The sequence below is a fragment of the Balaenoptera physalus genome (assembly GCF_965194825.1).
Source record: "Balaenoptera physalus genome assembly, chromosome: 12".
NCBI classification, from domain to species: Eukaryota; Metazoa; Chordata; class Mammalia; order Artiodactyla; family Balaenopteridae; genus Balaenoptera; species Balaenoptera physalus.
In genome coordinates this window covers 61,787,650-61,804,158 of record NC_138897.1, presented here as the reverse complement: position 1 = coordinate 61,804,158, position 16,509 = coordinate 61,787,650, and the positions used below count along the sequence as shown (strand labels likewise).

The 16,509-nt window shown below is 40.7% G+C and overlaps 2 long non-coding RNA genes across 2 annotated transcripts in view; one reads left to right on the top strand and one right to left on the bottom strand.

The window, feature by feature from the left end:
• Positions 1–204: 204 nt before the first annotated feature.
• The window catches only part of LOC309640268, an 85,653-nt gene continuing 69,348 nt past the window's right edge, over positions 205–16,509 (bottom strand). The window contains exon 3 of the long non-coding RNA XR_014252145.1: positions 205–2,269. This is a non-coding gene — a long non-coding RNA (uncharacterized lncRNA). The remainder of the gene's footprint in view (positions 2,270–16,509) is intronic.
• LOC309640272 lies at positions 7,054–13,007 on the top strand. The gene is made up of 2 exons (XR_014252150.1): positions 7,054–8,688; positions 9,028–13,007. It is a non-coding gene; the product is annotated as an uncharacterized lncRNA (long non-coding RNA).

Below are 16,509 nucleotides of genomic sequence, written 5' to 3'. Positions count from 1 at the left end.
CATGCTTTCAGGATTTCCCAAGAAATGAGAACATTTGTAAAAAAGTAAATACTTACAAAATTGTTTACGCACGCACATCGTTCTAATGACTAAATCTTAATCCATTCCGAGAGATTCTTGTGATGAACAGACATAATTGTGGAAACTGTTTTTTAAGGATTCTGAGATGTTTCTGGAAGCTGGTTGGAAGCTAGAAGGAAGAAAGGGACACTTTTGAATGCAGAATCATTTATAATATTCAAAGGTATTATGCCAAGCTCCTGGGCAGATGGAGGTATTATTATAAACTCAAAAAGGGAAGGCCAAGGAGTGAGCTCTAGAGGTGAGTCTGTGGCGGGAATATCGGAGCCTCCTGGGTAGCAGTCAGGTTTCCTGGGTTCACAACTGTCCACTGACACTTACTAGCAGTAAGGCCTTGGCCGAGGTACTTAACTTGTCTGTGTCTCACTTTCCCATCTGTAAGATGAGGCGGTAAGAGCTCCCATTTCAGAGTGTTTCTGTGAGGATGAAGTAAGCTACTAATGTAGGCCCTTAGAAGGGTATGTAGGAAATGTCATAACACAACAGGGTTGAACCACTATTATATCTGGATAGCCCACTGATGGAGTGTATGCCAGATTTGAAGAGACTTTTCTCATCTATTTAAGTTCAGAATGCTTAACTGAAACAGTTGAGTTTGATGATTGTACTTGAGCTTCTGCTAAGGAATGGTGTGAACTAACCCCCATAATCCTTCCCTTCTCACTCTTCCTCACTATTTCTTTACGTGTCAGCCCTTGGGTATTTATTGATTACTGCTGCACTTCAATAAAACATCTTCGCTGTTATTCACTCTCTCCTCATAGTTTGTTTTCCAGATTTCATGCTGTCATTGTGGCTCTCTTTACAACAGTATTGCACTTGTGTCTTCACTAGAGGGGACCAAAGAAAGAGGTAGAATTGTCTTACAAACAATGCTTTCATTGAGCATTCTCAAATGGGGTGTGTGTGTGTGTGTGTGTGAGTTCTGTTGCTTTGTTGACTCATATCCAGCTTGTGGTCTGCTTTCTTCCCTGGTTGCATCTAACCAATGGTTTCCCAGTTTCTGTTTATGAAATTTATTCCTTCCTTATCCACAAGAATCTACCTCCATAACCTCGAATATATGTGGGTGTGCCTGTCAGGGACAGACAGTCCGAGGCGAGGTGTCTTTGAGACAACCTCTGTGCTGTATGAGATCCTGAGACATGAGCGTTTACTTTGGGCCAGATGTCAGTTACAAATACAAAGAGCTGGTCCTGTAGTTGAATGATCTCAGAGCTCTCTGGGGTGAGGAAGTGGGAAAGGTAGGCGGGCAGTTTCAGGCTGAACCTGTTTGGCTTCTTTTTGCTGCACCCAGGTGATCACATTTAGGGTTTGCTTTCTCTGCTCTGAAGTTGCAGAGCTTCCCTGCTGAACTTGGAGGTGAATGAGGTAACTGTCTCACTTTGTCCAGACAGGGGCTGCTTTGTAAACCAGACAGCAGCCTAGTATTCCAGCAAGACGGGGGCCTGTTCTGAAGAAGACAGACACACTTGGGAGGGCATCACCTTCCCTTTGCTGAAGCTTCCGAATCCTAAGTTGGCTTTGTAGGAGCCCAACAAGGAGAGCTAACTCTGTTATCTAATATTTTTTACCAGAATGTAAGAACCTATGATGTGTTTGTCTGCTCTGGGATCGTCTGCCCCCTGGTCTGAAACCCTCTTCCCCAACACAGATGCAGAGAAGCATTTTTTTTTTTTCCCTTCCTTTTTTGTTTCTAGAACTCCTTTGATTGGCACTTTCCAGGACAACACTGCACATCTTTTCTCTTTCTCTTCAGTTTTAACTTAATATTTCCTTCTCATCATCTAAAAATGCACATTATGTTCCTTTAATATACAATGTGTTTAGAATTTTTATACTGCTTTTTTTTTCACTTAGTATATTTTTGGGCATTTCCCCATGTTATTAAATTCTTTTGGAAACATAACTCTTGATGTTATACAATATTACTACTTATGTAGTATGGTTGCTTAACCTTTTCTTTTGACATTTGGAGTGTCATTTTTCAATACTGCATCTAATTCAGAGGTTGGCTAGCCCTCTCGTCTGTATGGGATGACTCTGGGCGATTCCCTGCCAACTATGACACAAAATTCAATAAAGTCATATTGGTTAATAAATTAATAAAAGCATACCATTCAGGTGTGTCTGCTGGAGGGGAGGGAAAAATGTTTTTCCTCTATGCATCTTAGGTTCATCTTGGGGCCTGCGAATCAGACAAACAAGACAGATTAACAAGAGACACAAACAGAATCTCATTTAATGCATGTGGGTATGTACACAGGGAAGCAGCCACTGATGAGTAACTCAAAGCAGGTGGTTCAAACTTGGGCTTATATAGCATCTTAACAAAAGAATAATAATTTTGTAGAAAAGTGACAAGACAAAGGAACACAACTGAGCTTCTAGGGATGGCCAGGTGTGGGGAGGCAAATATATGGGGAAACTAAGGAAGACAAGGCCTGGGACTTCCCTAGTGGTCCAGTGGTTAAGACTCCACACTGCCACTGCAGGGGACGTGGGTTCAATCCCTGGTTGGGTAACTAAGATCCCGCAAAACAAACAAACAAACAAGGAAGACAAGGGCTAGTTAGCAGAGTTTGTTACATCAATTCCTCAGTGCCAACTCAGGGCTGATAGGGTCTGTTGTCAGTTGTCTCTGGTAGTTAACTTCTGTGCTTCCTGGTAGAGAGGGGGAGGGGAGACACCTTTAAAAATTGATGACCTGCGTTTTGGCAAATATGGGAGGGCAGAGGGCTTTTCTTTTTTTTTTTTTTAATTTTTATTTATTTATTTTTTATTTATGGCTGTGTTGAGTCTTCGCTTCTGTGCGAGGGCTTTCTCTAGTTGTGGCAAGCGGGGGCCACTCTTCATCGCGGTGCGCGGGCCTCTCACTATCGCGGCCTCTCTTGTTGCGGAGCACAGGCTCCAGATGCGCAGGCTCAGTAATTGTGGCTCACGGGCCTAGTTGCTCCGCGGCATGTGGGATCTTCCCACACCAGGGCTCGAACCCATGTCCCCTGCATTGGCAGGCAGATTCTCAACCACTGCGCCACCAGGGAAGCCCCGGAGGGCTTTTCTTGTGTCTGCTTCTTCTCAGCTGTCTTCAGCTCAGAATATCCTTGTGCCAAAGTGGCATATTTTGGGGTGCCGCATTTTGCTACCCTTCACTGTGTTGAAGGCTGGTCATCTTCACTGATGCTCGAACCCTATTCTAAGGGGACTTCTGCCTCTGAAGGCCACTGCAGTGGAGGCCAACTTCAGGGGGCATTATGTGAACCCCATGAGCCCTCCTGCACCGGTCACAACCAACTGGCCCAGGGTTGGACACCGACCCTAGGGCAGGCCAGAGACGATGGTGTGGGCCAGTGGGGAAGGACCACTGGGTCAAACTGAGAAACTGTGTGAGCAGAAAGCAGTTACCCGAGGGAGGCAACGATGAGAAGATGCAGAGAAAAGCCTTGAGGGAGAAAGCACAGTGGGAGATAGAGACTGGAGATTTGAGTTCCAAACCTGGCTGTGCCCCTTGACCCTGAGGAATTTACTTAACCCCTTTAGACCTCCGTGTTTTCATCTGTAAATTGGAGATCATCATACTTACCTCACAGGGTCTTGGGGAGGATTAGAGATAGCGTATATAAAGTGTATGTAACATAATAGGACCTCTTCCAATGGTAGCTCTTATTACAGTAAAAGTATTTTTTAAATGGAAATCAATACAGTAAAATCTTCTAAAATCATCACTTATAATGAAGCCCATGGAGGAAGTAAAGACTTATACAACACCAGTGCTAGATTTTACACTCTTAAGAAACAGTCTGTTTTAATCACCCATGTACTCAGTACTTAGCCCAGTGCCTGACAAATCTTAATGCCCAATAAATGTAAACTGCTTTCAGTAAATAGCTTCAGAGCAGGATTTTTCTTTGACTCTAGCACCACTCAGATACCTAGATGCTGGAGCATTTTCATCACAAGTGCCTTGTCAGGACTGGCCTCCGTGTAACTCACTGAGCCCCCTGTATGTGGAACCACCTCGGCAACTACAACTTCTCTTTGAAAGGCTGGGATTTATGAGATCGTTTCTCTGCATCTTTTTCCCTTTTCTTATTACTTCTCACTTGCTCTTCAGTATCCACATCTCACAGGCAAGCAAACACAAACAAACAAAAGACTGTTCATAAAAGTAACTTCCTCCTGTAATCTACTGGGGAGACAAAAAACAATCGCGAAAGAGAAGAAAACACAGGCTGATGTTAGTTCCCCAAACCTTTAATAGGAGGTAAATATTGATATTTAAGTGAAAAGGTTCTGAAAGGCCCAGGAAGTGATCCTTAACGAAAGTCAGGATGAGCCACGGGAGAGAAAGGGAGCATGGCAGGGGCACATTTCCATACCAAAGCGTATGAGGTGTGGAGGACATCTGTCGCTTTTTTTTGTCTCCTCAACACAAAACTCCTCTTTACACAGGGGAATCGGTCTTCACAGAGCCCAGAGGATTCCCAAGGGACTGGCTACGGGGCTGGGTACACCATCCACCCCATCCAATCATGACACCCCAGCCGTGTCTGCACAATGCAACTGGGCACTGACCCAAGCAAGTCCAATCATATTTCTTCCAAGAGATCTGGTACATGAAATGTCAGGAAAGAGAGAGTGTCTCATTCTTGTACCATGAGTTTGAGGGTTATCCATAGGACTGGGGCTACCAGTAGCTGTATTTCCTGCCACATCCAATGAGCATAGTTGCATCAGAAGAGAATTGGGCCACATACAAAAGGAAAACAAAAGCAAAAACAAAAAGCAGAGACAAACATAACCTGAGAGGAAGAGTGGGAAATATGATCTTGATGACATCATTTGAACCCCTGAATGCACCTGTGACTAAAGCCTTTGTTCGGCTGAACAGATTGTAAGAGTAGAAAATGACTTCTAATGTCCCCACGCCCACCACACTCCCATCTCCAGGCTTGGCAAGTTGGTAAGAAGGTTTTCAAGAAAGAGGGAAGTTACTGTGCAAAAAGTCAGGAGAAGAATTTGGTCCTGGGGCAGCCATCCAGGATGGATGGGATGAGGAGAAGTGGGAGGAGCTGCAGAGAGAGAATGAGGGAGATGACAGGCCACACCCCTGTGATATAACCCCTCCTCAAATATTTTCAAATCTTAAGTAAATTCAACTAAAAATCACTATTGATTTTTTGGGAAAATCAATTTTTTAAAAAAAGGTATGTAGTTTTGTATGCTCATAGTTTTCTATCTCTGAGCATACAGAGGGAAACAGAGACATGAGATTTGGTTGGTATTGTGGGGTCTCTGGTCTTTTATAGGTCCTGGAATTGGCTGGGGACTAAACCAGTTATTTAGATCTTCAAAGGGCCAAGACACCTTAGCTAACATCTGAGTTATGGATGTGAAAAGAAACAGGGAAGATTCAACACACACATAATAGGTGATCATAGAGAAGAGAATTTTGAAGAAAAAAAAAAAGAAACAATTTTTCCAAGAGTTAATAAAAGGAGATTTTCCTGAAAGAAATGATCTTAAATCTTCAGGTTCAAAGAAATTAAGGAAAAAAGTGATGAGTTCCACTAAGATCAAGACATATCCTGACGAAGTAACTGAATTTCAAGAATGAAAAAAGTTTTACAAGCATCTAGGCAAAAGAGACTTGTCACCTTTACAGAAAAGTAATATATATCAGGCAGGCCTTAAACTTCTATCCACAGCTACACCAGATGAGCAAGATAATGCAGCAATGTTGAGAAGAGTACGAATCAGAATTCCTTCCCTAGCCAGGATATCTTTCAAATATAAAGGCATGAGAAACACATTCTTCAATATGTAAGAACTTTATGATTTTAGCATTAATAAAATCTTCCTGAAAAATCCACTTGGAAGAATAACGCTGTGTCTGAAAGAAGAATCAAATTTAGAATTTATAAGTGGAGAAGCTGGGATAGTGATAGATTAGCCATAAACATTGGATTCTGCTAGACAAAATTAATCATTACCACTGTGGTACCTATTGCTTCTGATAATGTGATTATTATGGCTTCAGAAAGAAATATATTTTTATTATTTTACACAATGAATATATAATAATGATTTGGCAATAACAGACTGAGATTTTTTAAAATCCAGAACACGCCAAAAAAAGCAAAAGATTTGGAGCTGGTTCATGATGGCAGACTAAAGAGATATGTTCCCTGCCCCACTCCCCAGGGTCCATGGCCCACAAAGTTTGAAGTAATCATGGAAGATAGTGGACACGTTTGCAGGGACAGAAAAGGGGTCAATACCACAGCCCAGAATATCAGATGTACGAGATTGTTCCCAGGATGCTCCTGAGAAGCTCTTAGGTCAGAGTCAACAAGCGTCTCCAACACGCTGAAGAGGGACTGACGTCACGCCAGCTCCAGCCTCGCCTCTGAGAGGACTGACGGCTTTCCTGTCTTCCCCTCGAAATTCTTGGAACTCAGCGGCCACCCCGTGAGAAGCACAGGCCACAGGGAAAGGCCGAGCGAAGGTGGCCTTTCAGTCAACAGCCTGAAGGAGCATCACCCGCAGGTGGATAACGTGGCCTCGGGGAGGCCTTGCTGGATGCGGCTCAGCCCACGGAGTCCCTGGAGATGATACAATTGTATGTAATGTTTCATACTGATCATGCAAAAGATTACTATAGTTTAAAATACTGAGAGCTGAAGAGGGAAGGGGACATGAGAGGTCAAGTGTAAAGCCCTCGGCCTTCATGGGAGAAATCAGGACACAGCAATAGAATTTAAAGTGCTAATTGTAACCACCAGAAAAACAAAACACAGAAAATCTTAAGTTACTTCCGGAAAGTGGGACTAAGGGTAGGAATAATTCAGAAGGCAACTTATATTTCCATTTTATACTTTTCGTTAGGTTTTTATTTATTTATTTTTAATAAAAATATAATTTTTATTTATTTATTTATTTTTGCCACATATATATATGTGTGTGTATGTATATAAGACTGGGTGAAAATATAAAGCCTAACATATGCACAAGAGACACACTGAAGATAAAAGACTTCAGAAAGAATAAAAATAAAAGAATGAACAAAACTGTAGCCAGTCAATTCAATAGAAAGCAAGTAATGGTAAGATATTTAAGGCAAAAGAAGTAAATTGGACAAAGAGGTTCACATAGTAATAAAGGTATTTATACACAATTAATGCATAAATGTCATGAAACTTTACACACCAAGTAAAGCACTGAAATATATGAAGCACAAACTTCAAGAAACAGAAGCAACAAAAATATAAACACTGAAAAATTAATACTTTTCTCAGGTAGTATTAAGAAAAACTGAGAAAAGAGGATAAAATAACATAATTTAAAAGGATAAACATGCATGTGTTAAAGATTACATGTGAAAAAATGGAAGGATCCTTCTCTTGCTCTTAATAGCAGTTTGGGGAGAGGGGTAAGGACCCGATGGGCCTAGCATTAGACATCTTTACTGTATTGTCATACTTAATCTAGCAAGTATTACTTTGGCAATATGAAAAACATCAAATAAAGAAAATGTGTAACAATTTATAAACCTGGATATATTTTGAAATTCATATCCTGAACACACCTTCTTTGCCAACACTAACAATTAGTTACCGTAATTTACTGTAAATATTTCACCACAAAGAACACCTCAAAAATATCCCCAAAGAAGAGAGTATAATCTACTTTTCTCTGACAGCAATGCAATAAAAAGTGTAATAAAAGAGAAAAATCAGCAATAAAAGTGAGGAGGCAAAACAAACCTTCATAACTTGGAAGTTTTATGATGACTAGTACAAAAGAATAAGATGATGATAATGGTAATACAGATCGAAACTCAACAGGCAAAGTTAAGGTTATACTGAGAGAAAAATTCCTGACCCCCAATGTCTTCATTCCTTATCAAGGGAAAAGAAGAATTCAATAAGCAAATACTAAACAAGTTTTTAAAAGAATGACAACAACATTCTAAAGAAAGTAGAAAGAAAGACTAGCAACAAAACAAATTCATGAATTAGAAGACTTGTTAAATATCAGTAACTCTAACCAGTTCTTGGAACACAAGAACTAAAACAAAATCTTTCCTATAAAACGAAATAAATGCTAGCTAGACTAGTCATGGGGAAAATTGGAGAAGGCATAAATAGACAAAAAAAAACAAGGAAGAAGGAAACCCCAGACTGGTCCCACCATTTGACCTCATTAGTCTGTGACTCATGGAAAGGACTTCATTTCTTCAGGTGTTTCATTTGTGAAAGTTACAACCCAGGAGACTCTGGAATTAACCCCCGATGGGTGAAATTTCAGAGAAATGAGTGTAGACTAAAACAACAATCATATTAATATGAAGTCCTCAGGGCAGGGTGTTTCTGTGCTGCAGTGTGAGATTAAGAGGCACAGCAGTTAGTGAAAAGCTGACTCCAAGCCACAGATTTTATCATGGAGAAAGATCAAATCCTCACTTGATTGACTGTCAATCAGTAATACCCATGTACCATTTGAAACAGAAGATAAAGCTACAATTGACGGGACTCAAGAGTAGATAAGAGATGTCTACTCAAAATCAAACAGAACCCCTGCTAATTCTCTATTCCAGACCATGATGTCCTAATAATATTCTTTTTTTTTTTTTAATAGGTAACTATTTTTTTTTAATTAATTAATTAATTTTTTTTTTTTTTTTTGGCTGTGTTGGGTCTTTGTTCCTGTGCGAGGGCTTTCTCTAGTTGCGGCAAGCGGGGACCACTCTTCATCACGGCGCGCGGGCCTCTCACCATCGCGGCCTCTCCCGTTGCGGAGCACAGGCTCCAGACGCGCAGGCTCAGCAGTTGTGGCTCACGGGCCCAGCCGCTCCGCGGCATGTGGGATCCTCCCAGACCAGGGCTCGAACCCGTGTCCCCTGCATTGGCAGGCAGATTCTCAACCACTGCGCCACCAGGGAAGCCCCTAATAATATTCTTATGTTGGCAAAGTATGATTTAATTCAGCCATATCTTGGCAGGTTTCTCTATTCATTGGTTCTCCCATATCTTCTATTTCTTTGTAGTTGGCAAATTATCTGGCATATGTGTGTAAGTAAGCAAAATGCTTGCTATTTCATTTCTTTTATTGATTTCAGTGGTCATGATGGTAAAGATGAGCAAAAAAACAAAACCATTCTAGAAAAATATCACTTTCTTCTATGAGTAGCAAGCTCATTTAAGTTTTATAATTTCATTGAGGTTAACAACAAAATGTATGTGCTTTTCTTCACAAGACAAAAATTGATGTTTTTCTTGTATCATTGTAAAACTAGGGTTCAATTCATATTTTTTGTGTGTGTGTGTGTGAAACCCTGGACCTCAGATTGGGACTTGAACCCATGGTCTTTTAACTGAGATCACACCTGGGCTCAGGACTTAATGAAGCTCAGGTTCTTAATATCTCACTGCAGAAAGAATTCAGTGAGAGACAAAGTGATAGGTAAGAAGTGGATTTATTTAGAGAGAAACACACTCCACAGACAGTGTGGGCCATCTCAGAAGGCAAGAGGCCCCGAAATATGGGGTGGTTAGTCTTTATGGGCTGGGTAATTTCACAGGCTAATGAGCGGGAAGATTGTTCCAACTATTTTGGGGGAGGGGCAGAGATTTCTAGGAATTGGGCCACTGCCCACTTTTTGATCTTTGATGGTTGGCCTCAGAACTGTCATGGCACTGGTGGGTGTGTCACTTAGCTTATGCTAATGTATTACAATGAGTGTGTACTGAGTCTCAAGGTCCACTGGAAGTCAAATCTTCCACCATCTTGGACCTAGTTGGTTCTAACCAGTTTTTGTCATGTCCTATGGCTATGTCATTATTTTAAAGGTGCCCTGCCCCCTTCCCTCCTGTTTCATGTGTATGGGTCTTTCTATGTGAAAAAAACACTTGAAGGAAATTGATTCTAGAATCTGGATAGTTCTGCATCTTCATGTATAAATACATTTTTACTTAAAATTCCAAGTATTTTGATTATTTCAAATTTAAAATTTCATTACTAATTTTTTGTGTTAGAGCACTGTGCTCAGAGAATGTGCTCTATATAATTTTTGCTCTTAAATTTTATATTTTCTTTGTTGTCTAATAATAAATTCTGTTGACAATGGAAAAAAGCATATTATCTATGTGAAAGGTATAACATTTGATATGCAGCTATTAAGATAACGTTGTTACTTTTACTATTCTAGCCTCCATAGTCTAGCTTATTTGTTGCCTGTGTGATTTGTGAAAGGCTGAGAACAGTGTATTAAAATATCCTGTTACCAATATTATATCTATTAATTTCATTTTTGGTTTTTATATTTGGACATCTTATTCACAGTTTATAGGAACATGAATTGTAACCTTTATTAATATAAATGACAGTGGGTTTCCTTTCAGGAGTAGAAATATGTTTGTAACTGGAGCAAAGGCAAAATTAAACTTTTAATTTTATAACATTCTGTATTATCTCTGTTTCCCAACCCTGTCCATGGATTATTTCTATTTTTTAAAGATAAAGAAATAAGCAAGGACTTCCCTGGTGGTGCAGCAGTTAAGAATCCACCTGCCAATGCAGGGGACATGGTTCGAGCCCTGGTCCAGAAAGATCCCACATGCCACAGAGCAGCTAAGCCCGTGCACCCCAACTACTGAGCCCGCATGCCACAACTACTGAAGCTCATGCGCCTAGAGCCCGTGCTCCACAACAAGAGAAGCCACCACAATAAGAAGCCCGCGCACCACAACAGTGTAGCCCCCGCTCGCCGCAACTAGAGAAAGCCCACGTGCAGCAATGAAGACCCAATGCAGCCAACCAAAAAAAAAAAGAAAGAAATAAGCAAAATATAAAGTAAAATAGCCATTTGTATCTCAATCTCTACTTTGTATGGTATTATTATTATTATCCTTTCTTTATATATTTTGTTGTTGTTGTTGTTTAGGGCTGCCTGATAAATATTTGGTTGGTATTTTCTTTTAGTGTTTATATCAGAAACTTTTTAGGATCATTCAATATTAGAAAATTAATTACTTTAATATTATAGTGAAATTAATTAAACAAAGAGGCCATTAGACAGAGGTAGCTCTAATGCCGCAGAGCCCTGTGTAAGCAAACCAAAACCCAGGCTTATAAATTCCTCTAGGTTACAAAATTGAAACCTAAGGGTAACCCATCACAAAGAGCCAGCTGGGCTTTAAGCTACAGCCTATCAATAATTTCTTTTCTTTGCTTCCACACTTTCTCTATATGTCTTTCCCAGAGTTCCTGTCGGTGGAGCAGTCCTAACCATTTCTTGTTTGGAGCGGTTTGATTTGAATTGATTTTTGCTCAAATAAACTCTTAAAATGTTTAATATGCCTCAGTTTATCATTTAACAATATTAATAAGTCTGGTGAGTCTTTTAAAAGCAGTGTGTGCTGGAAGGCACTGAATAAAATTCAACATACCTAGCGTCAGAAAACTAGGGAAAAAAAGACACTATCAATTATTTTACCTTTACTCTTTTCTGCAGCTTATTTTTCAGGGTGTCTCTAGAAATCCCATCAAGTTGGAGTCGGATATTGTGTCTGATTCAGTCTGAGGATCTTTGCCTTTTCAGAGGAAGTTTGACCTATTTATATTCTTCGTTGTAACAGATACAGTGACCTTTCTAGAGTTATTTTGTTTCATAACTTATTTTTAAATTCTACTAGTGATAACCTTTAGGCTATTTGAACAAATCTGCATTTCTCTAAATGATAAAACCAAAGGCTCTCCTCAATGCCCTGCGCCCATTCAAGCAAGGTAAGAGGCACAGCAGACTAATGACTTTCTTAGACCAAGTGTTCCTCGGTCTCGGTCTTTGCTACTATACCAAATCTAGATTATTGTTAAATATTTTTACATTACATATCTTTCCTTCAATATCTCCATGAACAGAGGTGCAAAAGTCATTCTTAAAACATTAGCAAATAGAACCCAACAATAAACAAAAAGGATAGTATATCATCACCACGATATGCAAGAATGGTCTAGCACTCAAAAGGTGAAACAATGTAATTCACCACATTAACAACAACGCAGAGAGGAGAAATATCATATGAATGTTTCAAAAGATGCAAAAAAACGGCAAATGTTTCATCTTTATGATAGTCCCACTGACACCTGAAGCTCTGGTTTTTGTTTTAGTCTATTTTCTCTCTCTTCAGATTGGCCATTTCTTTTGTTCTATCTTCAAGTTCACTGTCATCCTCATCCTGCTACTGAGCCCATCTGTGAGTTCCAAATTTGTGGTTATTGTATATTTCAGTGCTTCCAGCTAAAATAACAATACAGGAATGAAAAGACTGCAACTAGCAAGGACAAAAGGACGGGAGAGGAGCCATCGACAGACAACAGAGATCCACAAATATTTATGTAAGCAGACAGGGTAGGAGATCCCTGGAGAAAGAGAACCAGGCATGGCTTTCTTGACAGAAGAGAAGCCATTCTGGGCCTAAGCCATTTTTAGATCTAAGCCCAGCCACAAGGCTTGCCCTTGAACAGGTCTCAGTAATTAATGATCTTAAGGGAAGTAAGGAAATGCAGGAACAAAGAAAAAGCAGTCAAGAAACAATAGTTCAGGGACTTCCCTGGTGGCGCAGTGGTTAAGAATCTGCCTGCCAATGCAGGGGACACGGGCTCGAGCCCTGGTCCGGGAAGATCCCACATGCCGCGGAGCAACTAAGCCCGTGTGCCACAATTACTGAGCCTGCGCTCTAGAGCCCACGAGCCACAACTACTGAGCCTGAGAGCCACAACTACTAAAGCCCGTGCGCCTAGAGCCCGTGCTCCACAACAAGAGAAGCCACCGCAATGAGAAGACCACATGCCGCAACTAGAGAAAGCCCGTGCACAGCAACGAAGACCCAACGTAGCCATAAATAAATAAATAAATAAATAAAATTAAAAGAAACAATAGTTCAGCAATAAAGCAGAATCCTAGTTCCTCCTCAAGAGATATACATAACAATCTGACACATATCTTTGAGTTGTTCTGCAGGATCTAAGGCCCCCTCCCAGGTGGAGGATGGAAATGATGATGTTGACCCTCCGATTTCCATCAACTAAAGCTTTGACTCTCTTGACCTTTGTCCCAATTCTATGCTGAATTTTCCCTGCTCAGGCCCCTTCACAAACATGCACGGAACTGCCCAAGCCCCTTCATGAATACGCATGTACTCTTATTAAAAACTTCTCCAATTTTGCTGGTCAGGGAGACACTGCTTTGGGGAAGGTCCCCGGTGTTCTCCTTACTCACTGCAGGTAATGAATCCTTCTTTCTCCTGCTCCTTGGCTTGTTTGTGTCTTTGGCTTGACACTCACCAAGAGGCGAACCCTGTGTTCGGGTAACACAACACGGTAAGTTCATAATGGAGTTTCACTGCCTTAGCTGAGAAGGGTTTGCTCCTAATTATGCAGAGCAGGATGTCCGTAAGGAGTGAGATGATTCTCTCTAGAAACTGAGAGGTTCGTGGCTCCCAGGCACCAAGTAAGGTCTGTAGAAGGTGGGTATCTTCAAGCAGAGCCTGAGAAATGTGCTTGGATGCAGACCGTTTGTTTGGGGAAGTGATCCCAGTAGCGGGAGGTACTGAAAAGAGTGAAATAGGGGGACAATTGCATTTTCAAACCGTTCAGTGCTCTGGGGAGCTGGACTTCAATCCTGCTGGAAAGTCTGGGAGCAGCCATGTACAGATAACTCACCCCAGAACTGTCCACTGCAAGGACAGAAGGATATTCATCAAGGAGCTACCCCCAACCCCCTGCTCCGTGTGCTACCTCTGTCCTTCCAGGTAGCTCGTGTGTCTTAAGGGCCACGCAGCCTCCCACCGTCCCCTCACTCACTGATTGTTGCAGGTATTTGAGGCACGTAAGAGCAACAAAAGTCATGACAGACTCATAACCCTTCAGATTGCTCCCAGCCTTAAATTCCATGACGCCAACTTCATCTTCCCATTCGCCATCCAACCACATGAAATGACGACCCCAGGTGGAATGTTTGCTCTTTACTGGTAAACAACTTCCTTAGAAAACCTAAAGTGTGGCACTTAGATGATTCCTTTTCCATTGCCTTTTACCAAAAGGATGATCTTCAGGTAGGAAGAATCTAACTGTATTAATTATCTATTTCACGTGGTCCAAAATAACTAGTGATTAAAGTACTAGGAAATAAGTTATGTCTGAATACAGACTCCTACAAGACTAGGTAATAACAAGCAAAGACATGAATAAATGAAAGGATGGTAAGGACCCTTTAGTGGAGTTTTGTTAATGCAATTTTCCCCAACTTTTTATTTTGAAAACTTTCAAGTCTACAGAAAAGTTAAAAGAATAGCCCAAAGAACTTCCATGTACCCATTCCCTTGATTCACAAATCCCTAACATTGGGCACTTTTACTTTCTCTCTATCTTCCTCTCTCTGAATCATTTGAAAGTAACTTGCAGACATCATTACACTATATTCCTAACTACTTAATCACTAACTCCTAAGCAAAAGGACCTTTTTTACATAACCACAATACCATGATCTTATTCAGGAAATTTAACATTGGTATATTATCTAATATTCACTTATTATCAAAATATTAAAAATAAGAGCTATAAGGAGAGGGAAAAAAAACTTTTCCTCTACCCATCTTAGGTTCTCCAGGTTGGAGGGACTGGCTTGTTATTAGACTGGCCAAAGGCAGATCAACAAGAGAAAAACAAACAGAGGTTTATTAACATGTGCATCAGGCATGTACACATGGCAGCCACGAGTAATCCAAAGGCATGTTTAGAACTTGGGTTTGTATATCACCTTAGGCTAAACAAAGGAAAAGGGGCTTTGGGCCTTTCAGCAGGGGAGGCAAGTTATGAGAAGGTGACCAAGAAAAGTATGGTAAATATGGACTGTATAGTAAGGTTTATTATGCAGATTTAAGTAAGTGCCTTCTCTTTGGATAACAATTGGAAGAGACTTCTTCTTCCTGGTACTGGGAGAGCAAGACATCTTCACAAATGGAATTTCCATTTCTTTACAAAAGGAAAACTCACGCTCTTTTTTTAGAGCTTTTCCTGCATCTTCATTAGCTTAAAATAATCCATATGCCAAAATAGGTATCTTTTGGGGTGGCATATTCTGGTACCCTTCACAGCCAATAATCAAATTTCCCCAGCTGTCCCAAAATGCTGTTCATAGGTGTTTTTCTTGTTTTCTTTTTCTTTCTTTCTTTCTTTTTTTTTTTGCCACACCTCCAGTATGCAGGATTTTAGTTCCAGATCAGGGATCACACCCACGCACCCCTGCAGTGGAACCCCAGAGTCTTAACCACTGGACCACCAGGGAAGTCCTTTCTTTTTTTTTTTTTTTCAATCCAGGAGCCAATCTAGAATTGTGTATTGCATTTGTGTGTGTGTGTGTGTGTGTATTGCACTTAATTGTTATGTAGCTTTAGTCTCCTTTGATCTCAGTTTACTGCCTCCCCCACCCCTTTTAAGATACATGTAAGGAGTCCAGGCCTGTTGTTTCAAATGTACTAGAGTAAAATTCATATTACTCACTTAGGTCTGAGCATCCTTGTGTCCTTCTCAGTGCATTGTATCAGCAGGTGTGTAATGTAGTTGGTCTAAACATCAGGATGTCATGTTTGACCATCTGGCTAAGGTGGGTGTCAGAGGGCTCCATTTCCTCTTTGCAATTAATTAATAAACAATCTGGGGGTGGTGATACTTGGATATAGTGTAAATCTTGTTTCCCAGCAGTTTTCACCTGTGGTTTTAGCATCCATTGTTCATACCTGTTTGAATCAGTCATTAAATTGTTGAAGTAATGATGATTTTTAAATCAATCACTCCTTTTATTTCGGAGCTGGGATTCATCTGTAAATAAAAGCCTCTCCCACTACCACTTTTTGTTGGAGGATCCTAGACTCCTAGATTCTGTTTCAATTCAATTTGCTTTAATCCGTGGCCATCCTTATTTTTTAGATGTTCAAACTATCCCAACTTGGCCAGTAGAAGCCTCTTTTAGGAGATGCCTATGCTTTTTGATTTGTCCCCCCTAAAACCAAGTTCCCCTGCCGAGTTTATGATTAACCTCTCTATCCAAAACTGTGGAGCCCTCCCAGGTACAAAAGCCCCTCCTCATTTCTTGTTTGTGGAAAAAAGCTTTAGTCTCCTAGGCCTTCCTCAGTTCCAAAGATCAGACTCAACCTGTTACTAATTAGGGAAGTGAGGGAATGCAGAAACAAAGGAAAAGCAGTTAAACAAGAAAAGTAATGACAACAGTTGAGCAATAAAACAGAGTCCTAGTTCCTTCTCAAGGGGCATACACAACAATCAAACACACATCTTTAAGGTGTGTTTAAGGAACTAAGACCCCCCCCCCACCCAGGTGGAGGTTGATGACTACAAGCTGAACTCAAG